The sequence below is a fragment of the Onychostoma macrolepis genome, chromosome 06, assembly GCF_012432095.1.
Source record: "Onychostoma macrolepis isolate SWU-2019 chromosome 06, ASM1243209v1, whole genome shotgun sequence".
NCBI lineage: Eukaryota > Metazoa > Chordata > Actinopteri > Cypriniformes > Cyprinidae > Onychostoma > Onychostoma macrolepis.
Genome location: NC_081160.1, coordinates 28799023 through 28824562, shown reverse-complemented (window position 1 = coordinate 28824562; position 25540 = coordinate 28799023). Strand labels below are relative to the sequence as shown.

The following is a 25540-nucleotide window of genomic DNA, read 5'->3' as shown; positions in this document are numbered from 1 at the left end:
CACATATATCTTAATTGCACAATAACCTTTAGGGCACCATGTTGTTGTCCATTTTTAGAACACAAATTAAAAATCACAAAAATCAAAGTTCATAAATGAACAAGAAGCTATTCTGTGTTAAATTGAGAGGGTGAAATTCTTACCCCTAAAAATAAACTTTAGGTCACACTTTATATTAGGTGGCCTTAACTACTATGTACTTACATCAAAAAATATTGTGTTCATATTGTATTGTAAAACACTTTTGCTGCTTTGAGGTGGGATACGGGTAAGGTTAGGGACAGGTTTGGTGGTATGAGTAGGTTTAAGGGTGGGTTAAAGTGTAAGGATGGGTCAACAGTGTAATTATAAATGTACTTGCATAAATTAAAATTACAGATGTAATTACATATAGGTATTTTTAAAAATATAAGTACAATGTAAAAACATGTACGTACACAATAAGTGCATTGTACCAAATGATTAATAAAAAGGCCACCTAATAAAATGGGACCAAACTTTATATTCAATAGGCTATCTTCATATTTTACACCTGTGCATCCTTTAACATTTACCATTCAACCTTCAAATCTCAGAAAGCCTACTAATTCAGCTCAGAGCAAAACAAGTGACAAAAGTGAATTATTTTAAATGAATCTAGTTGGCAAACACCTTTTAGACATGATCAGGTTGGGCACGTGTTTATATGATTGAGGATCACCATTATGTCATTCTGTAACACTCCTTCAAATGTGAAGCAAATCTATGTGTTGTGTAAGGTTTCATCAGCAAGATTTTTCTCTCTTTCTTTATTAGTAGTTTTATTATTGTTGTTGTTTTTATCATTATCATTATTATACTATTATTATTACTATTTTGATTATATTGTTTCGATTTTGAGAATAAAAACAAACAAAACAAAAACATTTAAACCAGGCCGAGGGTTTCTGGGCTTGGTGTGTAACGCAAAGCAAAGCACTGAAACTGTTTCGCGCGAGGTCAGAGGTCACGCGGAAAAACCGTTACAAACAAACATTCAAGCGCATGCAGCGGCACTCAGTGGAGCAGCACGAATATCTGAGGTAAGACAACAAAACCTTTCAAATAAACTACGATCTTTTTGAAAAGCTATGAAAATAACACCTACGTAATGTCATAATTGTGTATTTCATAATGAATAAATGACGACGGGCCACAGAAGTTTAGAAAAATTAAGTACAAACGATGTTAATGTGGCCACAATATTAAGTCAGTTTACCGGTCCAGAGTTAATTATTCCACATATACCATGGTTACTACACCTGAAGACCTTTTCTCAGATGTTTTATTTCAAGATATTCTTTAAGATTTTAGCCTGCTGGTTACCAGAGCACTCGTGTATTGATTATTTTCACCAACAGAGGGCGCTGCGAGCTACATTGAGTGCTTGGTCACGTGCCGCTAACTTCATTCGTGAAGAACCTGGACGACAGCAGCGCTATTATCATCAATTCTCAAAAGGGACACCATTGTCCCTATCAAGGTAGTATGTTGAATTAAAATAATACTGTTTGTATGTACATTATAACTATAATTTCATGACTCCTGAAATTGATGGAGATATTTTAATGAACCTAGCTGAGACTACGAAAGCTTAAATATTACCAAAAATGAAGGATTAAGTTAAATTCATAAGATTACAAGAAAACCTAAAGACTGGGATGCCAGCAAGACCACAGACACCACGAGTAAGTTACTACTCTACGGGTTTAAAAATTTGGGGGCACATTTTGGCTACTAATTATTATTAACTATTATAACTGTTGCCGTCTGGTCGACGCTACGGAGCTCTGAGAACCAGAACGACCAGACACAGGAACAGTTTCTTCCCTCAGGCTAATTATTTAATGGGATGTACGGAATAACTTAGCGACTTTAACATTTTCTCACATTTATGCATTTGGTTGACATTGTTATTACAAAGCAACTTTCAGTGCATTCCCACTTTTAATGGGTTAGGTGTAATGGTCAGGTCAGGTGTCCGCATATGTTTAGCCGAACTATATTGTGATCTTTGCAAATCATTGAGCTGTTTTTACCGTACTAACATGCACCTTTCTGCAAACTTTTTTTGTAGGACTTCTTATTGATATTTCACCTGGATCAGTTTCAAGACAACATATTGCTTGTTTGTAGCAACATATTGTAGCAATAAAAAAAAGACTTTAAAAGACTGAAAGGACAAAGCAAACAAGATCAAAAATAATTCAAGGTCTGTTTGATTAGATGTGCACATATACATGGTAATTTCCATAATGCATTAAGTTTATAATTGTAGAGAATGATGAGGGTAAAAATGTTTCTCTCTATTTTCAGGTATGCAACAGGCGAACACAACAAGATGTCTTCAGCCCTGGTTACCAAATACCAGTTCTTGAGAGTAAAGACTGGCAGAGGATGTGCTTAAAAACAAATTCCAAAAGAGATCACCTTTGATTAATGTTGAAGAAATAAATGAAATTTGCTGCAGGTTCAGCAAAGAAAACAGATCATTTTACCAGGAGTCCATCAAAAATATGGCAGCCATTGTAGAGGTAGGTTTGCTAAAATAAAGTGACACTTCGATACTTACATTTCTATTATCAAGTGAGAATGTTTCATGTATGTTTATTTTTCTATTATTTATTTATTTTGTAGATGGATGATCTATCTGGCCAAGATTTGTATCAAAAGAGGCCAAGGCCAGTAGGGGTAAGTGTCACAGACAGAGTCTGGTGGCACAGACAGTGATCAACGAGTGCCAAAGAAGAGCAGTCGGGGTAGATATTGTTACTGAGTTGAATGAAGAAAAACAAATCTGCGTTGGTTTGGCACACAAAGGTAATAAATCACTGATTTACATGAACAGTAATGCTAAGAATCACAATTATCAGAAACAAAGTATGCCATATTCAATTTAACACATTTTATATTTAAGGTCTCAATGGTTGCTGCTGTCCTGCTGTTTCCACTTCTATTAAAGGAGAATCAGAGATCTCTTCATGTTATCAGTGAGGTGAGTGCATTTGGAACAGTGTATCCATAATATTTAAATCTATATTTTTTTCTTTTTCAACCCCTTCTCCTGGTTATCATTTCTTCTAAACATTTTGTTAGGGGTTATTCTGTGGAACGGTTTGTGTCCGTGCATGTTCCACAGTAAAATCAGCAAGAATGAATAAAGGGAATATTCAAACAAAAATAAAAATTCTGTCATAATTTACTCACCTTCATGTTGTTTCAAACTTGTATGACTTTCTTTCTTTCTTTATCCCTTTAATGGGTCATATACTTTTGATTACAATTTGTTATATTTAGAATTAATTGTTTTCTCACTGATGTCAACTTATAATTATTAGTAAGGGATTCTTGCAACCAAAAAACTCATAATGTAGTTTTTCATGACTACTTGCCACCCTCTCTATTATCTTAATTATGTTGATAATACAGTTTACACTGCCTCGTCTTTCTTTTCAAAGCCTCTTTTACATTGACAGGTTCAAAAATAGTCGAAGATTTATCACTGAAGATTTATTTTTTAATCTTAATTTAAAAAAATAATAATAATAATAATTCACTTTAACTACTAAATATTGTTATAGTATAACATTATTTTCTCCTTGTTTAGGAACCACATACACCCAACCCCGTGCTGTTTATAAAGGGACGTGCCTTGGATGCAGAGTCTCTTTTAGAAATAATGATGGAAGGGGAGGAGGTCTGAGAAGTAGACGATGTGAACACCGTTCTACACTTCATCTTCAACACTGAATATGCTTCAAAGTTGAGAGACACCCTGACATTTAATGTATCATAATGCCAAAACCAATATGCCAGCCACAATGGACAGTTTTTTTTTTATTAAATTAATGTATATGTATATAAATGCATGGTGTTGATTGTTGTTTATTTATTTATGTGTTTGTTGGTTTGTTTGTAACATTTATGTTTTATTGTTGTTTATTTATTTATTTATGCGTTTGTTGGTTTGTTTGTAACATTTATGTTTTATTGTTGTTTATTTATTTATTTATGCGTTTGTTGGTTTGTTTGTAACATTTATGTTTGATTGTTGTTTATTTATGTGTTTGTTGGTTTGTTTGTAACATTTATGTTTGATTGTTGTTTATTTATTTATTTATGTGTTTGTTGGTTTGTTTGTAATACGTATTTACGTATTAAACAGTTTGTGGACAATCACAGTGTTCTGTCTATATAGTGAAATTGGATTAGTAATGTATAATAATAATAATTTCTATAGAAACCACGTAACAGCAGCTACCAATTTAAGATGGTTTTATCTGGATTTTAAAACAGGGAACATTCTCTTCCTGAACGTCTTTTTGTCAGGAACTCCTTTTTGGTTAACTTAAGTTCTAATCAGAGATTTTAGTCTCAGTCAGTGGGTTCTCTGCTGGTTCTTCTCATCTTTCATCTGATAATGCACACATATCTCTGAGCCACATGCTTGATCTGAAGGGGGGGGGGGGGGGCATTAGGAAAAGCGCTAAAATGTTTGTGTGAAACTGGGAGTAGAAAAATACAGAGCAATGCACATTAAATCCTGTGAACAAACACCAAGGCACGATAAAAATAAAGTGCTCCCAGCTTTGTGTCGGCTTTAAACAGAGCCATCTCTTTTGTCAAGTTTTCCCCCTCTGTTTGCACACACGATAATCTCACAAAAGCTGTTTTCCAAAGCAGTGCGACACACTCCCCCTTCTGAAAGAGTCCCGAAATTAACCGAGCTCCACGTCTTAACCATCTTAACCCCTCTGTCAAGCACAGATAGCCTCCCCCTGGGCTCAGTTTGCATATCTGAACTCTTCAATGAAGGATGAGAACTGCAAAAGTAGGAAAACTCTTAAGACAGCACTTTGAGAAGCTGGGGAGAAATGTGAGAGGAGAGTTTGTGGCATTTTAATGTGTTATTATGATAACAGATAATAGCTGATGCCTTCCACCACAGACCACACTGTCACCTCATGCAAATAAAATTCTCTTTTATTGCCACCGTTTGGCTGGGGCATCGTTTGCCATCGCCTTTGCTCAGAAGAAAAACACACACTGGCTCGCAGTGATAAATGAGTCTGTTCCCTCACAGTAAACACAAATATATGGGATATTCTTAACATATTATATTACTCAGTGTAAACAAATACTCCAATATCGGAGTGGCCTGATGAAAACTCATAAATGTGGCTTAATTAATTCAAGACCAGTAAAACTACATTTTTGGGGGGTGAGTGGTTGAGTGGTTCCCTTGCCATATTGCCAGTTACTAAGGTGTTCAGAGTAGCTGAGCATTCATAATAGGGCACTGTCGGTAACTAAAATATTAAGAGTGTTTGCTATGGGCATCGATAGGATTTTTTACTTTACCAATGCAGTTACTAGGATGTTCAGAGTGGTTGCTAGGGCATTGCTATGTGGTTGCAAGAGCGTTCCGGGTGGGTGTACCTAGGAAAAGCATGTAAATGTTGGCATGACAAAACCTTCATTCAAAGTTTACAAATTGGTCAGAAGTTTATAGGCCAGACAGACAACAGATAGAATGTATGATAGAATGGAATGACAAAATGGATGGATGGATGGATAGAATGTCAGAATAAATGGATGGACCGATAGACCGATATAACAATGGATGGATGGATGGACCGATAGAAAGATAGAACATTAGATCAATGGATGGACGGACAAATAGAACTATGGATGGACGGACAGACAGACGGACGGACGGACAGAATGATAGAACAGTGGATGATGGATGGATGGGTAGAACAATAGAACGATATCTATACTGGCATCCCATGGCATCTAGGAATTACACAAGCTTCAGTCTGGATCCAGCCCTTACAAAGATCTGAGGTGACCGAACACCTGAGAGGAGATGATACCAACCCCTCAGAAGACCTCAGATGATGCCAACCTCAGACAATATACAAAACTACAAAATTTTGCTATAAGTTTGATCGCAACATATAATCATTGCTGTTAAAAGTGTTCACCGTCTGTTTGATTAGGCTACATGACATTAACTAACTACTGCAAATTTCTGTCATATGGACATCAGCTTGAGATAGTCACCACTGATAAGCTATTACTAAATATAATGTAGAAACTTTAATTTTCTGTAAAGCTGCTTTGAGATGATTTGAGGGGCCCCTTTCACACATACAGACTTTAGGGCAATTTTCTGGTAATTTTCCAGTAAAGAGATCATGTGTGAACAGGGCCTTTTCAAAAATACCAGTAAATTCGTTCCGGCAATTTACCGGTATGAGAAGTTGTAACATTAGCACCATTCACACATCGGTTTTAAATTACCGGTAAATTCTGTGACATCATAAAACGGAAATGACCTCTAAACGGCTGCGCATCACGGTGTTATGTTTGTAAACATGGAGGGGTAAACGCGATCAGTGTTTTTGTTGATGTTTTCATTTGTGTGCCAAATATTCACGTTCATGCTGCTTCTTTTGGCCCAAAGATATCGCACGACTTCAAACACAGCGCGGAGTAAATGCGTCATCTGCATCAGAATGTTATGATTGGCCCAGAGCCGTTGAATTTTGAATTTCAACGGCTCTGGATTGGCCCGGAGTAGACGTCTTACGTCACCGCGTTCTGAACTCGTACGTGCTCATACCGGTAATTTTCCTTCTGCGTTCACACACAGCAGAATTCCGGCAATTTACTGGTAATGTTACAACTTCTCATACTGGTAAATTGCCGGAACGAATTTACTGGTATTTTTGAAAAGGTCCTGTTCACACATGATCTCATTACGGCAATTTACCGGTAATTTTCCGGAAAAGTCTGTATGTGTGAAAAGGCTTATTATCAATAAATTGCCAGAATGATGCAGTGTGTGAACGCAGAATGAAGATTACCGGTATGAGCATGTATGAGTTCAGAACGTGGTGACGTAAGACGTCTACTCCGGGCCAATCCAGAGCCTTTGAAATTCAAAATTCAATGGCTCTGGGCCAATCATAACATTCTGACGCAGATGACACGTTTACTCCATGCGGTGTAGTTCAGTTTGAAGCTGTGATGTCTTTGGGCCAAAAAGCACTGCATCAATGTGAACGTTTGACACAAAAATTAAAACATCAACAAGAACACTGACCGTGTATACCCCTTCATGTTTACAAACACAACACCAGGAGGCGCAGCCGTTTAGAGGTCATTTCTGGTTAATAATGTCACAGAATTTACCGTTAATTTGAAACCGATGTGTGAATGGTGTTTTTCCAGAAAAAAAGGCAGAACGTCGTTGCCTGTGTGAACAGCGAATTTTTGAATTTACCAGTAAAGGCGTTCCGGTAATTTTCTGGCAGTTTACTGGTATTACAGTGTGAAAGGGGCTAATGACAGATAAAACGAAAGAACAATAGATAAACAGAACGACAGACAGACAAACAGATACATAGCTAGATGCCTCTATGGAAGCTGGATGCTTTCTTTGTCTCTACCTACGGCTTTGCAGAGCCCTGAGGCTTTGGGGATCCAGAGGGATTTTCTAGTGACCACTGCAGCACACTACCGAATGAGTTCATTCCCATCAAGAACCTTCTATTGTTCCTCCTAGTCATCCAAATGTGACCGCTGTGTTCAGAACACACGTCTGCATTAGCAAGGAATAAATTACACACCTCAAAGCATACTAATTAAGAATACTAACTAGCACAATTTCCCGCCATGCAAAATGAACTCAAATGCTGCTTTTGGATGAAGAATAGGTCGTTGGATGCACATGATGTGTGTGCCTACAAGGGCCTTTTTCTGAAGCTGAAAGCTCATTTCGCTTCTTTGCTTTGCGAGAGGTGATGGTGCCAAGAGACTCTGGCTGCTGGCAAAGTGGATGCCCGCTGTCCAGTGCCAAACTTGCTTGCGTGAGGGAATCTGAGGCACAAATACATACACCATCATGCGCGCACACACACACAACAGAGTGCCCGGTGCCAATATGCCAAAAGGACAACAATATACATTCATGTTGCATTAGTGCTTGGTGAGGCTGAGACCTCTGTGTACCTGTCATTTTCATTCTAGGCAACCTATGATCACAAGGAATAATTAACAACACCTGTCCTTAATTAAAAACACAATGAAGAGAAGGACCAAAGTAACACTGCTAACCCAGTCAGGTGGGCTTGGACACCACCGAGACCTTTAGCAGCCTTCAAGTCATTTCAGAAGTATCATATTTATGAGATGAATGCACATAAATGGTGACATAATTACTCAGGTTTTAATTTGAGCTCCACTTTTGTGTTGGGTGTGTGTTCATTAAAGAATCACATGCTTCTGCTCCTGAAAAGACCCCAGTTTACTTAGTTTCTCAATCTGTGATGAGATTTTTCAAGATGCCAGTGTCTGCCATGAGAAGTTAATGATTTTAATATGAATTTATCAAAATCTGCCAAGACAGAATAATCCAACCTGTTCTTATTTCATAGCCCTATATTTAGGGCCCGAGCACCGAGGTGTGAGGACCCTCTTGGAATTGCTCCGTTTCTTCTTCTTCTTCTTCTTCTTCTTCTTCTTCTTCTTCTTCTTCTTCTTCTTCTTCTTCTTCTTCTTCTTCTTCTTCTTCTTCTTCTTCTTCTTCTTCTTCTTCTTCTTCTTCTTCTTCTTCTTCTTCTTCTTCTTCTTCTTCTTCTTCTTCTTCTTCTCCAAAGTGAATCGCATTTTGGAGGGCCTAAACATGCTCCAAAACTCATGAAACTTTGCACACGGGTCAGAACTGGCGAAAATGTACATCTGATATGGGTTTCAGAAGTGGGTGTGGCAAAATGGCTCGATAGCGCCACCTATAATATTTCAAAAGAGTGCGCCTCGAGCTACGTTTTATGTACATGCACGAGAATCGGTACACACGTGTAACACACCATTACCTACAAAAAAGCCTCTTGGTACAAAATCCAAAACCCAACAGGAAGTATGTTATTTTGAATTTCCTGTTCGATTTTTGTGCAGTTTTGCAATTTCAGGCTTCGTGCTTTGACGAACTCCTCCTACAGTTTTAATCGGATCGTCTTCAAATTTGCTGAGTGTAATCATAAGGCCTTTGCGATGTTAAATTGCGAAGATCTAGAGTTTTCGTCAAGGGCATGTCCCTGGGGGCCTGACAAAGTTTGATGTTTCGCCATGAAACAGGAAGTTGCTGTAACTCAGGCAAGCAATGTCCGATCTGCCCCAAACTTCACACGTTTCATAGGAGTTCAGTCCTGAACACATCTGCATGCTCATATTCAGATATAGTCATAGCGCCACCTGCTGGCAACAGGAAGTGACATGTTTAACACTGTAATGGACTCCTAGGTGCATATTAAAAAGTGTCAACAAGTGATAAATATGCTGGCAGCATGCTACAAGCATACTAAAACATGCTAGCAACACTTAGCTAAGTGCTAAAGCATGCTAGTAATGCAGTGAAACAGGAAGTTGCTGTAACTCAGGCATGCTGTGTTCAATCTGCCCCAAATTTAACAAGTTTGATAAGAGGCCTGTCCTGAACACATATACATTCCCGTATTTGGTTATAGTCATAGCGCCACCTACTGACAACAGGAAGTGACATGTTTTACACAGTGATGCACTTTTAGCAACACTGTAAATTATGCCATTGTGTGCTAAACATGCTAGAATAATGGTCAAACATGCTAGCAACACTTACTAAGTACTAAAAACGTGTTATTAATACCATGACACAGGAAGTTGTTGTAACTCATGCATACAATGTCTTATCTGCCCCAAACTTCACACCTTTTATAATAGTCCTGGCCTAAACACATCAAAGGCCAATATTCAGTTAAAATTATGGCGCCACCTGCTGGTGACAGGAAATGACTTGTTTCACACTAACTTAAACACACAATGTCTGATCTGCCCCAAACTTGACATATTTGATAAGAGTCCTGGCCTTAACACATCTGAAGGCCAATATTCAGTTATAATCATACTGCCACCTTCTGGCAACAGTAAATTACTTGTTTTACACTAACTTAAACATGCAATGTCCGGTCTGCCCCAAACTTCACATGTTTGGTAAGAGTCCTGGCCTGAACACATCTTAAGGCCAATATTCATTTATAGTGATAGTGCCACCTGTTGGCAACAGGAAATGACTTGTTTTAAACTAACTTAAACATGCAATGTTCAATCTGCACCAAACTTCATATGTTTGATAAATGTGCTGGCCTGAAGACATCTACATGCCAATTTCCAGTTATATACATAGCGCCACCAGCTGGCAGCATGAAATTACTTGTTTCACACCAACTTAAATATGCAATGTCCGATCTGTCCCAAACTTCACACGTTTTATAAGAGTAATGGTCTTAACACATCTAAAGGCCAAAATCCCATTATAATCATAGCGCCACCTGCTGGCAACAGGAAATGGCTTGTTTTACACTAACTTAAACATGCAATGTCCAATCTGCACCAAACTTCACATGTTTGGTAAGAGTCATGGCCTGAAGACACCTAAAGGCCAATATTCAGTTATAATCATAGCGCTACCTTTTGGCAATAGGAAATGTCATGCTGTATAGTAACTCAAACATACTACTTTCAATCTGCATCAAACTTCATATGTTTGATAAAAGTGCTACCCTGAAGACATCTACATGCCAATATTCAGTTATAGACATAGTGCCACCAGCTGGCAGCAGGTTTGGCACATATAAATAACTTTGACATATTCCTCTATGTTTGACTTTTTAAATGCATATTGCTCACCGTTCCCTCTCTCCCTGAAGCAACCGGTCGGCGGTGAGCCCGGGTGCGAGGGCCCATTCATCGCTGCTTGTAGCTTTAATTTTTATTGCAATGTATAAATAAGTTTAACATATGAAGCATATTTTGGGTTACCTAAATAAAATGCATTTTTGTATAGTTCGTATGTCAGTTGTCTCATGTGTCCATATTTAAAGTTAATACAAAATTAAAAACAGACCTATATAAAAAAGCAAACCTCAAACAGTTTAAAAAATAAGATTATCTGAATAAACATTCGCATCAGATATGGGTGTCAATTGTTCAAAAATGAATGAATTAGATGACACATTAATAATTGATGAAAAGCATAAGAGAGTCAGTTTGATTCATTTTTCACTATGAATAATGTTGTGCTAAATTAATCAAATGTCATCATTCAGGCACCAAAACACACGTGTGTCAAATGTCAAGATCTTAGGTGAATTAATTGAACCAATTATTTCTTCCATTAAAAGAATTGTTAATCAAGTGTCCATCGCATGAAGTCCATTCTTCATGGAAACCATTAGAGATGCTCAAGTTATCAGCCTCAGTGTGTTTGTCATTTCAGCTTAGAAATGAACAAGATTTAATTAACCTTTAACATGCAACATGATAGAAAATCACGGCATAGTCATGTTTAACACCAGGATATCTTAATTTTTCTTTTTTTTTGCAACCAAGAAAAAAATTTTATAAAATGATTATGCTGCATTATATAACATTATTTTAGACTAAGCCATGCATTAAACATTGCATGAAAAATTCACAAAGCAGACAAAAAATTAACAAAAAATATTGTTAAATCAAGAGATTATTTGGTGATTTAATTAAAGCAAGAAAACAGTGGGTTAAAAGAAACTCTTATGTGGAGTCTTGGGGTTTTAAGAATCTTTAAAAATGAATTAAATGGCTATATTAACCAAAAATAAACAAATTAGAACTGACAAAATGACAGGCCCAGAAACATTCATATTTGTTGTGACCTGTTAATACATTAAGCTATTTAATTTATGCTAAAATGTTCCATTAGAATATAGTACAATGCTCTACAGAAAAAATATATATAATAATTTATGTTTAATTAATTTAATCTTCCAACCTTGTCCTGAAGAAAATACCAAAGGCCCACGATATTGCACATCATATATACTTGAACACATTATTTAACCGTGAATCACTTACACAGACTGTTATTTGATTTCCAACAATTGTATTCTATGCTGCAGGTTTGAATGAACTGCTGCAAGCTATTTGAATTATGTACATGTCTTAAAGATGTGTCTGTCTTTGCAACACATTTGTTGGATATCAGGGCAGATGTCAAAAACATATTGATGGCACTGCAAAATTCAACCATGATCACATATAAATCAAGTTTTAAAAGGAAATCAGTGTCATGAAAATGAGACTGACATGGGAAATTTTTTTTTTTTTGGTTCCAATTAATGTTTTGTTCCAATCGTAGAATAAAAAGAGCAAAAAAACTCAGATAAAAGGTAATAATTTACTAAACCATTTCATTGAACAATCATCTTCAAACATCAAATTTTGAATAGTTTGAATAATACAAAATATAAAAACACTAGGCAATTTTTATTGGAATTTTTATTAAATAAAGTCATCACGGTCTAAAAAATATGAAATGTTTTTGTATGGCTTGACTCAAAAGAACTTGCACTGCATCTCTGCTTAAAGGGAATAGCATGGACCAACTAAATGGGATAAACGTATCTGAATCCCAAATGATTTTGTGTGTGCGTGTGTTGAAGGATGAAGCCAGCAGGGACAGGATTAAGGCTGTAATTCAGCCTGAAATTATTGCGTGTCATTAGAGAGGTATTGATCCCTACGGTGAAAAATAATGCAATGTTAATAATTAAGGAGGTGAAAAGGGATTTATCTGAGGCCACCCATTATCCTGCAACAGTATTACTTATTTACTTCCTGAGAAAAGGGACGTTGATCAAAGCAGAGTTTATCAATCTGGAAATCTCAGTACTTACTGCCTCAGTACTACCATGACCGAAGATCACAATTCACATCTAAAACCAGCTGAAATGCTAAATATTTGTGTGCCAGTTTTGTATTATAGACCTATTCACTCTGACAGTGAAGTGCTGGCAGAAAACACTGTCAATGTCAGCGAATTCCAAATGACATTTTTGCACCCTTGAAGGGCACCACAGGAAACAAACAGCATTCGTGGGGTTGTTCCAGACAAAAGAGAGGAATGTAATCCCTTCACTAAGGTTCTCTCAGAAGGTCAAGTATGCTGTGCATTGTATCTAAATGTTTTGCATGCATGGATACCTGGATAACATACTAATTTTGTCCAAAATGTGCAATAATCAGAGCACACTGTGTGCAATACTATTTCCCACAATGCAATATGCTCAATATAACCTTCCAATTCCAGTGTGACAAATTACCTGGAAGTGATATCTGCATTTTTTTTTTTAGCATATTATTTGATTGGACTGCCAAAAACAAGGACATTTTTTTTTACACAAAATTGTATTAGAAAATAACAACAACAACAGAAGCATCAAGTAACTTCATGTAAAGTCATGTGAGTACAACATACTGCTGTATGAAATGTGTAATGAAATGCATACTGTGTTCTGCTTTCAATACAATGTTTATAGTATTATACTACTGTTCAAGAGTTTGGGGTCAGTAAGATTTTATATGTACATTTTATTTTTTTAATTAATTTAAAATTTTAAATGAATAATATTTAGCAAGGACTACAAATATCTATATTTCAAATAAATGTTGTTTATTGAAGTTTCTATTCATTAAAGAATGCTTAATGTAATCAAAAATACAAATCAAATAAAAAAGTAACTTTAAATTGTAATAATATTTTACAATTTTACTTTTTACTGTTCTTACTGTAATATTGTTTTAAATAAATAAATGCAGCCTTGGTAAGCATGAGACTTTTCAATAAATAAATAAATAATCTTCCCAACCTCAAATATTTTAACTGTAGTCTATTTTATAAATATTTCAAATGAATGCTGTTTATTGAAGTTTGTATTCATTAAAGTATCCTTGAAAATGTTTCAAGGATACTTTAATGAAGTAGTTTCCACAAAAAACTCATTGATAATAATAAGAAATGTTTAAGCAGCAAATCAGCATATTAGAATCATTTCTAAATCATGTGACACTGAACACTGGAGTAATGATGCTGAAAATTCAGTTTTGCAATCACAGGAATAATTTTTTAATATTTTATTTTTAAAATATCAAATAGAAAACAGTTGTAATAATGTTGCAATATTACTGTTCTTACTGTATTTTTAAATAAATAAATGCAGCCTTGGTGAGCATGAGACTTAAAATATATAAATAAATAAATAAATAAAATAAATAATCTTACCAACCTCAAATATTTTAACTGTAGTGTATTTCCTAAATTAAAAAAACATTTAAGTAACAGCATTTACTAAACTTAAACAGGTCTCTTAGTCAGTGTTCCGTATCTCTTCAGTCGATTGTTCTAAAGTTCCTCTGTCTCTTTCTACAGCACAGGCCTAATAGATTGACACAAGCCTCCAGCAACAGTGACTGCATTGTCTACAACAACAAGGACACTGTGTCATTAACCCCCAAATCATACTCTCATTCTAGACAAGCAATCCCATCATGCCAATCCTCTGTCAGTGCAGTGCTAAAGCGCCAGCTGGCTGCAGCCCAGCAGTGTGAACCCTTTACACCTTATTAACCACAGCTAATGAAGCCACCACTGATGCTAATAAGCAATGCAGCGACCTCATTAACTTTAAGCTCTGTATGTTATACATAAGTAGTGGAGAAACTAAGAAGTTTGGTGAAAAGTCAATATTTGATAAATGGCTACAGATGTTGTAGGGTAAAATGGTCAGATTCTAAAAGAAAAGGTGGAGGAAAGGGTAAAAAAGGCAAAGATTGGGCCATGGAATTCTTAAAGACATTTTTGAAGAATCTACACAAGAATGTTTACGCAAGTGTAAAATTCAGTTATTAAGACATACTGAGTGATAGAGAAATTATATTGCAACATCTTTCATGTCAAGAATGCAGTTATGAGTCCTCATAATGCAGTTTTGGTATAAGGCTTGTATAACAACATCAGCGAAATCATAAAATCAATTTATGATTTGGTTCTTCTACTCATAAAACTCAAAGTATATACGTGAACTGTCACATAAACTTGAAATGTGAATGTATGTGCTCAAATGAAGTTCTTGCCCGTCCTTGAATGTCTGTGGCATTGAAAGATACGCAACAGTGTGTGTGTCTCTTGGCTCAGTCTTCTTTCTAGGCCCAATGCCAGACCTGTGTAAAGTTAGAGACTGGGAGCAGGAGTCAGTACCCAGAATTCCTGCTATAACAAATGAAAGGCAACGTCAGAATGATTACAATGAATATGACAGACAGAATGAAACAGATTATGTTGAAGAGCCTAAGATCTTGGCAGCATGTGCTGGCAGTGTTACGAGGGGAAATGTAAGGCATTTGTTGTCTACAGCAGGGTTTCCCAAATGCCTACAGGTTATGAGGAAACTGCAGGCAGCTTGGAAGATTGTGATACTGTAGAAACAAACACCAAAATAATTTAAGAAGTTACAACATCTACCAGGGATTTCCAAACATTTTTGTCAGTCAAACCTCTTTGACTTAAAATATTTACTTAAAATCTTAGCAACACGTTCGCATATTTTTCGATTTGAATTATTTTTTATTTTTTAATTATTTCATTTTTATGATTTAATTATTATTTAATCCCAAGTGATATCCTTCACTGTTTTCCAAACTGTTTTTGAAACAGAATATTCCAGAATGTTTGGCTGTGGTTGTCATAGCTCGACTGGTTGACTAACAGACACCTGGATTGCATTCTGGAAGCTGTGACATCAGGTTACATTAAAAACCCTCAATATATACATCATCTGAACATAAAAAGGAGGTGGAGTGTGACAAGCCACAGATGTAAGCCAATAGGAAATCAGATAACAGATGCAAAGAAGAGAACTATACAGCTGCCTTGCCTGCCTACAGTATGTTTACATCCTTCATAGTTGAAGGAAATGGATCATTGATAAGACAAGCTATTGAGCTTGTACATGGATATTTCAAAACACCTTAGCAATCACATAGCCACATCTTGGTAACCACCTACAATACCATAGCATCATTGCGACTGGTTTGCTCACATTTTCTTTAGAAAATTTAACATGTAAGAACAATATGAGAGAATGACAAGAAAATTTTACTCCAAGCAATTAGCTCTCCAAATTCTTGTTCGAGGAGACTTTAATGTAGTGTAAATCATTTTCAGATTTGTTAGCATTCACATCATAATGATCCAATGAATACCATGTAAATTAATCATCTGTTATTTACTATAAATTATGCTCCTGTCTCTCCAGATACACATCAAACATTGTGCCACGTTCAGCACAGCTGACTACACTGCGTAATTAACAATTCAAAACATCAGCCGAGCCAGATTGTTCACGACAGCCAGGTTCAGAATGAATTGATCTTCACAGAGTTGCCTACAACATGCAAATGCAGTCAACAATCAATCTGACATTTCCTACCTTTTCTATTCACTGCATCCAGGGCCCAAATACAACTTTGGACAGGTGAACGGAGTAAATTTCAGGGCCATAAATCTTTAGTAGACTGTTTGTATTGAATCGCTCATGTCACTAACATTAGCAAGGGCCAGAATATCATTTTTGACCATATAAAATTCCCCCAAAACATGTAAAAGTTACCAACCAGCTAGCAAGAACTCACCTAAGCCACTTGTTACTTAAATTTCATTCTTAGTATGCGTTAAATTTGGTGCTGTGCTCCTATTTGCATTACTAAATAAAGGTATAATACCATTTGAAAGTTTGGGGTCAGTAATTTTTTTATTATTATTAAAGAAACACATTAAAGGGGGTCATCGGGGCCATTTTACCCAATTTGATATGATTCTCTAGGGTCTTAATGAAAAGTCTATAACGTACTTTGGTTAAAATTTCTCAATGGTAGTGTAAAAACACCTTTTTTTTACCCTGGTAAAATCAGCTCTTGCTTTCAGCAAACCGTTTTTTAGTACATGTTGCTTTAAATGCTAATGAGCTCTGCTGACCCCGCCCCTCTCTTCTGTGGGGTGACGAGCAGACTGTAAACTTCAGCCACGAAACTTGCTAACTAGCATATCTTAGGAAAGGCGATTTGCAAAGATTCATAAAAAACCCTTATACTCGCTTCTTCTGTAGATGAAGCTGGATCACGAATGATTTGTGCGAACATAGACGCATTTAGGCAGATCGGCGCATTCCTTTCAAAACGAAAGTAATGTTAATCCTCTGTGTCTTCAGCGACTCAGATGTCTGGAGTAAATGACGACTGCTATGTTCATTATTACATCCAACAACAAAACACCTCAATCGCTTAATCTGAGACATCTTGTCTTCGCCTGGCAGCAGTCGACATAATGGATAACAGCTCACTCGAGGCCCGTTCACACCGCCAGCGATTTTTTCGCTATATGTAGCTAGACTCTGTACTGTGAAGACGCTTGTGGGAGTTCCTACTGCTGTCCCTCTAATGTTATTGGTAGACTGCACTTCTGGACATATCTTTAGAAAATGCAATCACAAACTATATATATTGCCGGTTAAACTAAGATATCATTCTAATCTGACTAGGAATTAGACTTAAAATAAATAAAAGTAGCATTCTGCTGTTGGAGAGTGTCGTTAAATAAACTACAGCAGTGCTCAGTGCATTAAATCATTAACCGGTGCTAAACTTCTCACTGCATCATATAATTAACAACACGAACCATCAATGTATGACTCAAACTCACTTTAGACTGTCAACAGTTTATTTTCCACGCATCATTTTTATGTCTTTACAGTCAAATCATTTTAAAACAGTGAAATCGCTCCGGAGCTCTGTACCATCTTGCGTGCATTCGAGACTCTTCACTCCTATTGGCTGTCGCTCGCTGGTCATTTGCATAAAGTTAAGCAATCCTTAGCTTTTGTTGCTTGACATGCATCGCTTGATGCCTACATTCTATCGCCAATGGTCACTGTTGCTCTTGTCGCCAGCTCTCCATTGAAAATTAATGGGATCCTGTCGCTGTGTGTTGCTGACGGTGTGAACGGGGCTTCAGGGCGGGTCTAAGGTAAGACGGCCTTGTTAATCAACTATCATGGGAGTGGCCTGTGCAAAAATACGTCATTCTGAGCGGAATCTCAGAACAGCCTGATTTGAGAAAGGGGATTTAAAAAAAAATTTTTATCATTATAGCAGTCGCTATACAGGTGGGCCTGGGTGGGCCCGGGCCCACACACTTTCATCTGTGGCCCACCCAATAAGAAGTTTGTAATTTTCCAAATAGATGTAATTTATTTAACGATACTAATAAACGTCTTATTTCACTGTAACTTTATATATTAACCATATCAAACGCTTGTTTTCATGGTCAATTACAGGTTGTTTTCCCTCTTCCTATAGGTGCATCATATGCTTGTCAAAATGATGATTCGTCCGTTTGTGTTAGTCCCACCCACAATGTTATGTTTACGACATACGGATATAATAGTAAAATGTGCGAGTTTGTGAAATTAAATTTGAAAATAGCCTAGTGAAGCAAACATAAATCAGATAAATTCTTTTAAAAAGTAAAAGTCTTAGCAATAAATCCGGACCGTCTACAAATGAAACCCGACAGACCACCTGAGGGTGCTGGATTTATCGATCGGAAACTTCTGAACCAAGCGTGTTTGAAAAATCATATTAGCATAGGTACAGTTTGATCCGTTAAACAGATGCGTCCTTTGTAGAAAGAAACACATAAACATTGTGCTAGATCCTGGTCGCCACAACAAACTGCATAATTTGCAGCTGTGCACATTTCTGTGGTCCTCGATGTGCGTGAACTGACAGAGATGTTTGATTATGAAATCATCAGTGAAGCCTCGTTGTTTCACACTGAGGTAATGCTTTTTAATAAACTTTCTTAAGTTAACGTTAGTTAATGCATTAACTAACATTAGCAATACGTTTGTTACCATGTTTATTCATCTTTGTTAACCAGCTCAGGCAAATGTTAACAGATACAACTTTTAATTTTAATGTTCTATTAGTACATTTTGAAATGAACATTAATATAACAAATTACTAAGGTTAATGCATGCTTTAGAAGTACTGTGTAATGAACCTTGGTGCTCTATTTTTTGTTGGCAATTTGACATGCAGTTTTCATATACACACCTGGCCCACCCACTTAAAAATTTCTGGCTACGCTAGTGCATTATAGGATGGATGTGTACGCACACTTCCAACACACATTTATGTTCAAACAACTTGTAAAGTGAATTTTGCATCCTATGACCCCTTTAATACTTCTGTTTAGAAAGGATGCAGTAATAAAATGTGACAGTAAAGATTTCATAATGTCACAAAAGATTTCTACTTCAAAGAAGTTCCTTTGAACTTTTTATTCAAACAAATCCTGAAAAAAAAAAACTATTACGGTTTCCATAAAAATATTAAGCAGCACAACTATTGATATTCATCTTTGCAACACAGGCATAAATGACGCTTTAAAACACATTCAAATAGAAAACACTTATTTTAAAGTGTAATAATATTTCACAATATTACTGTTTTTACTGTACTGCAGCAACTTGTGAGCGAAACTTAGTGAAACAGTATGTCAGTACTGAGATTATCACGTCTCGATTATACACTCCCTCTTTTCGCATACATACATGTATCTGCACATTAACTAAATCCATTGCCTTAAAATTCTATTATTATTTACATTTCACGTTAATTTAAAATGTGCTGTAACATCTTTGACCACCTCTTCTGTTGCACACAGAATTTGTGGGTAACATTAGGTGAAAAGCATGCATAGTCCCTCACTTAAAAAGTCCAACGGAGAAGGTCCTATTTTCCACATATATATGGGATGCTCTAAATCTTATCTCACATGCTGTTTAGGGAGACAGCAACAGTGTCATGCCAGTGGGTGTTTTCGTTAACTCGTCAGTAACTGCTTTAGAGGGCTATCATGGTATAGAACAGCGATTTACTCACCTTTACCCCATCACTCTCAGGTTAATAACACTGGGACCAATCCGGTCTACAGGTGCTATATTTCACCACACACACACACACACACACACACACAAAACCAACAGCCTCTATCTGCGCGCAGCCGCTAGCTAGAGATAATGCGTCTTTACATCCCTTACCAAACCCTGAATGCTTCACTCTCTTAAGACCCTCTGATGGATTGTCTCAGGTCTGGCAGAGGCAGATAGCAAGACGCACAGGTTCTTATCAGGCCTAAGCCAGGGGGATATTAATCAAGGCATCTGTCACTCAGTTTCAGGTAGGTACGGATCTTAGTTAGCATTTAAATATAAAACCTGCACTCTAAATCGAGAGCATTCGCTACAGAAGTTACATAATTCCTAATAAATGGGGGCTAAATTAGTTCTGAGATGACTGGAGGAACAATCTAGAGCTTTCCCGAGTGGATGAGGGTGCTAAAACTGAGATCTAGACTGCGTGTTTGTTATTCAGAGGTTAAATAAAGACAAGCATGTATGCACTACAGCATTCTGGAGTTTCTTCATGAAAATCAGTGCTAAAAAGTGATTTGACTTGAAATAATCAGCCACATTTTGCCTTTTACACATACAGTTGTTTACATATCATGGTACATAATTTTTGTAGAATTTCAATTAAAGGGACAGTTCACACAAAAAAATATATATATTTTATCATTTACTCACCCTCATGTTGTTCCAAAGCCACTGGACTCCACTTCAACCCAAATGGAGATGCTTTCAAAATGTTTGAGCTCTTGTCCATACAGGCATAATGTATGGTGCAAATTGTTAGTCAATGCAAATCATCTGAAGGAAATTTGAGGAATATGGCAGAGCTTTAGACTTACATTTCAGTCTGTTCTTCACATAAAGCTACTGAATGGCTTCAGAAGACTTTGAATATAACACAGAAGTTGTATGCATTACTTCTATATGGTTTTTCATTCATTTAACCATATGAATCTCCATCCATTTTTTTATGTAAACACTATTTAGGCATAGTTTTTCTCAACAAAGACACTACACCCACACACGAAGTCGCCTCTCTTTTAAATTCATATCCACAGAGAAACACAAAATAAACCCACACTACTGCACCAACTTCATCCAGCTCTCATTTTTCACACACGTCCCTGCTCCGTGTTCACTGGCTCTATAAACATTTTCTCTGTGGGGTCTATTTGACATAACGCATCCGTCAGCCGCCATCTAGCTCTAAGATACGTGTTCTTTATTAAACCTGTTTCTTTCACGTCAATATCAGTGATTAGATTGCACCACAGGAGCGGCTTTTTGCACATTTTTTTTTTTCTGCATTAGTATGAAAATTGCTGCTGAACCAAAACAGCTGGGAGTTCCTTCTACCTGTGTATTCCAGCCCCCTGGCAGAAGACTCATTTATTCCGTCTGTTTTTCCCGTGGATAGCTGGAGAGGGGAACACGCATAACAGATAAACACCAGCGCAGCAGGGTGTAGCATTGTGTCTGTATGCGGGCTCCGTGGATTTGACGGAACAGTCTGGAAAGACATGGTTAATGCATACATACAGAAATGCTGCTCAAAGGCAGTTTTAAATAAACTCTAAGAAAAGTGTACTATTGTATTTGTGCATTTACACATACACATATTTACATAAGTGAAGTAAGTGTAAACACCATGGAAAATGCATATCGAAATAATTTCCTATCATATATCAATACCATGGTGGAGGGTTGACGTACCTTGGTAATAACGTTATTCTTTGAACTACACTGTACAGTAAATATTAACATACATGAATAAGGGAATCACTTAGTACCATGGCATATATCAACATCATGGATTTTTTTGGACCCTTACAAAATAGAACTGAAGCAGTACTATGGTATAGCAACGTTGGCAAATGGTAATATTATCATAGTTCAATATTAAAATACGTGAACTATGGTATTTACATGGCACATCAAAGTAGTTCCTAAAAAAAAAAAAGTCTAAAAAAGTTGTACCATGTTTTTTTGGTCACGTACTATAGTAATATCTTTTTATTTATTGAAGCTCAATGGAGTTCCAAGAAAAAGGCATGCTGTATGATTATGAGAATCATTTATTTATAATATATATTAACATATCCTCCCTGGACCATGGTGCACGTGGAGTCACATTCTTTGAAATCAGATCAGAATTTAAACCTATATACTTAATACTAAAAAAAAAAATAAAAAAAAAATGTAATCCTCAAGCACATGAATGTGCTACTATGTGGGAATAATCTTTTAATGACCAATGAATGGCTTCTCTTCCTTGCATTTTATTGCCATGGAAATGGATTAATAATTGATACAGAAACTGTTGGTGTTCCTCAAGGATTAATGCTCGGCATTATAGAGAGGCAAAGGATGTTCGGATGAAAGGAGAGAACGAGGGGATGGAATCAGGTGGGATTCAAAGCAGATAAACGCCCACTCTCTCCTGCTTTTCATGTGAAAGACAAACAACCTATGTAAATGCTCCAAGGACACAGAGCAATCCCTGAATGAAGGAGTTGATCGCCTTGCATTTATTTTTTATTCAAATAGAAAAGAAAGACGGGCTTTAGCCAATTCCTCGAATTAGCCTTCACTGACAAATGAAGGACAGAAATCCACGCTTCCCTTGGCAAACATCCAGTAGAAAATGTTCAATAAGTCAATTTATCTGCAGTATGTGAGTCTAATCAAAACGTTTTCCCTTTTTATGGCACACGCCGCACATTTCTAATTCTCAAGGGAAGTGAGGACGGCCATCCACTTTGATGTTACAACCTAATGAATTAAATTATCTGATTCGTTTTAATTGATCCGGTGGTTTAAAGTGGTTTTATGGTGTTAAGCAGATGCTAATTCGCGATCACTCATAAAACAGACTGAGGAAAAGTCACTCAAGGCCAGTCTGTGTCTGAAACACAGACCAAACTGCATGCAAACCAAAAGAACGTAAAAGGAGTAACAAGAACAAGGACATCAAATATGAGGAGATGTTGCATATATGGTCTACAGAAGATAACAGTTAGATAAATGATGACTCAGAATTTCCACCTCAGATATCTTAAATATATATTGAACTATTACAAACCCAAAACAGATAATGTAGTCGCATTCTGACTTTTTCACAGTCTGTTTCTACAGCAGAGAACTGATATAGTAGATAAAGAAAGCACACTAGCCCCGAGGAACAAAGAAATGACTTCTAATGCAGTCAATAATCTGAGAATAGAGGGCAGACAGGTAGTTTGGAACAATCAAGCTTTATCAAAGGAGCCTGTTCGGTTTAGTTATCTCCAATAATATTCACCAGTGTTTATTTGTCTTTCAATCTCTATTCCAGTGCTGTAAAATAAACCTAAACGACTCTACGAAATCACCTGGTGCATGAACACAATTTTCTGTCCTTTTTGATGCATTCCTTAATGGCATATTGAAGGGCCTGTTCTTTTCTGTGAAGGAATAGTCCAAAACTGCGGTTATTTTTTCCAAGAAATGCAAATATATTAGCTCCAAAGGACAAAACTCAGCTGTTAGATCATACCAACAATGCCAGATGTGTTAGATCCAACATTTCCATCTTGTCATAGTCATAACACGGTTTCACTTTATTTTGATGGTCCCTTTAACACATTCTGTTGACTATAAGTAACATTGCACCTACATTTCTACCAACTCTCATTAGATTGTTAGTAGTGTATTAGTTGACTGGTAGGGTTAGGGTTAGAATAAGTTGACATGTTCTTGCAAAGTTACTTATAGTCAGTAGAATATCTGTTGAGAGACCATCACAATAAAGAGTTAGCAGATATGAAGCAGACAGCATACTAACAATCTAATGAGAGTTTGTTGACGTGTAGTTGCAACATTACTTCGTGTCAACAGAATGTTCAAAAGGGACCATCAAAATAAAGTGTTACCCATACCACTTCTGCCATTGTCAGAAGTATCTATCACAACATACATAAAAAAAAAATAAAAAAAAGCTATACTTTAAAAGACTGAAATTTAAGACCAAAATTATTCACTGAAAATCTTTCCCTTCATCTGTACCTCTCAAATCAAATATGGTGTCAGGTAAACGCTTTGTCAGAAGATATAATGTAATCCAGCCAATGATGTTTGATGTGATGCTTCAGAAGATGCCATACTTAAATTGAAAGGTAAATTAAGGTTATTTTCATAAGACTTGGAATATAATGTCATATGGAATATTTTCACTATTATCATAACTTGGGTATCCATGGAAAAAGCAGACAGGTCTGGGGCAAAATGAGGTGAAGTACACCATAACCCAGCAAAACTCAAGTTTTGCACTTGTTTGGAACCTCTGAAAGCATGTAATGTCAAACTAAACAATGTGGCACATTATGGCATTCACTTCTTAACTGTGTCAGTATTCATAGCACAACACTACAATACTAGTCGTGCCCCCTAAAGGGGCTTCATATTCACAGTTAAAGGCGATTCCCAGCCTCTGAATATGAATTACTGCATAGCACAGCATGATCAGTGTGAAAATGCCCCACTGATATGTACCTGGCAGACATTTTCATCTGCTGAAATGAAGGACAAAAGCAACCAACAATTACTCATTGTGGAAGTATGTGGCAACCTACCTCATGAACGGCATCTAAATGAGCATGTAAGGGCCGTCATTCATCTAAAATGACTTTCAAATTTGTTTTGTCAGTTTGGTTGAGACTTCTGTGGTATTGCAAGCAGGACTACTAGTTTCTGCAAGGGCCACTATAACACACATTCATAGAGACTAAACTAAATATTTAGTTATATAAATATGCAAAGTTCCAACTTTTAACAAGTTAAATTCACAACTTGAGTTTGTGCCATTTATAGCCATTATCTGAAAAGTGTACATTTATTTTTACTGTAAATGGTTTTTATTATGCCAAAAAGTACATAATTAAATCTTAATTATAACTAAAGAGTTTAAGCTACAAACTTAGATAGCTTTAATATACAGTAGTCAACATTTGAAGTGGAACAAAAAAGTTGTCCTAAGACAAGAACGGGTATTGTTTTGGTTTTAGGACAACTTTGTATATATGTACATGTTATGTTGTATATATTATGATTACAATCTCTCCTAGATCTTCAGCTACCAAGAAACAACTTAGCAACCAACTAGCCCATATTTTCAAACAATGTAAGGCCTAAATAACCTTAAGTGCTCAAGAGTTCTCAACTTTCAGACTTCACTTTGTAGCTCTACTTGTGTATATTATGCTCTTTAACCAAAGTGCATAACTCTAAAGCTGCAGAACAGGTCAAAATGATCAAAAATTAGCAAGTAAGCCAAGCTGTTTCAATAAACTTGGTGAGTATTAGTAATTTGAATTTTGGATGATTTATAGAATGCCAACCACAGCATCTTGTAAATCATTTAAAATATAATTTAAGTTCAACTTTACAAATATGTCATGTTACTTTTACAAAAATAAACTGGTAGATACTTGACAGTTAGATTGCGCTGAGACGTAATGACCAGCATACAGCACCACAGGGGAAAATGTGATTATTTTGGCCTTGGCTAATTAAATCTTTAAACAGTCTGTATGCAAAAACAGTCAGTCTGAGACACTTTAGTTTGATTGAACTATCTCCTCTTTCAATCTTAATGA

The 25540-nt window shown here is 36.4% G+C and overlaps 2 long non-coding RNA genes across 2 annotated transcripts in view; one reads left to right on the top strand and one right to left on the bottom strand.

The window, feature by feature from the left end:
* LOC131542654 (uncharacterized) overlaps positions 1 to 25540 on the bottom strand; it is a 73357-nt gene that overhangs the window by 32608 nt on the left and 15209 nt on the right. The gene's annotated exons all lie outside the window — the stretch shown is intronic.
* LOC131542653 (uncharacterized) lies at positions 1008 to 3830 on the top strand. Its single transcript, XR_009271755.1, has 7 exons — positions 1008 to 1061; positions 1380 to 1501; positions 2096 to 2230; positions 2335 to 2552; positions 2656 to 2838; positions 2936 to 3013; positions 3626 to 3830. It is a non-coding gene; the product is annotated as an uncharacterized LOC131542653 (long non-coding RNA).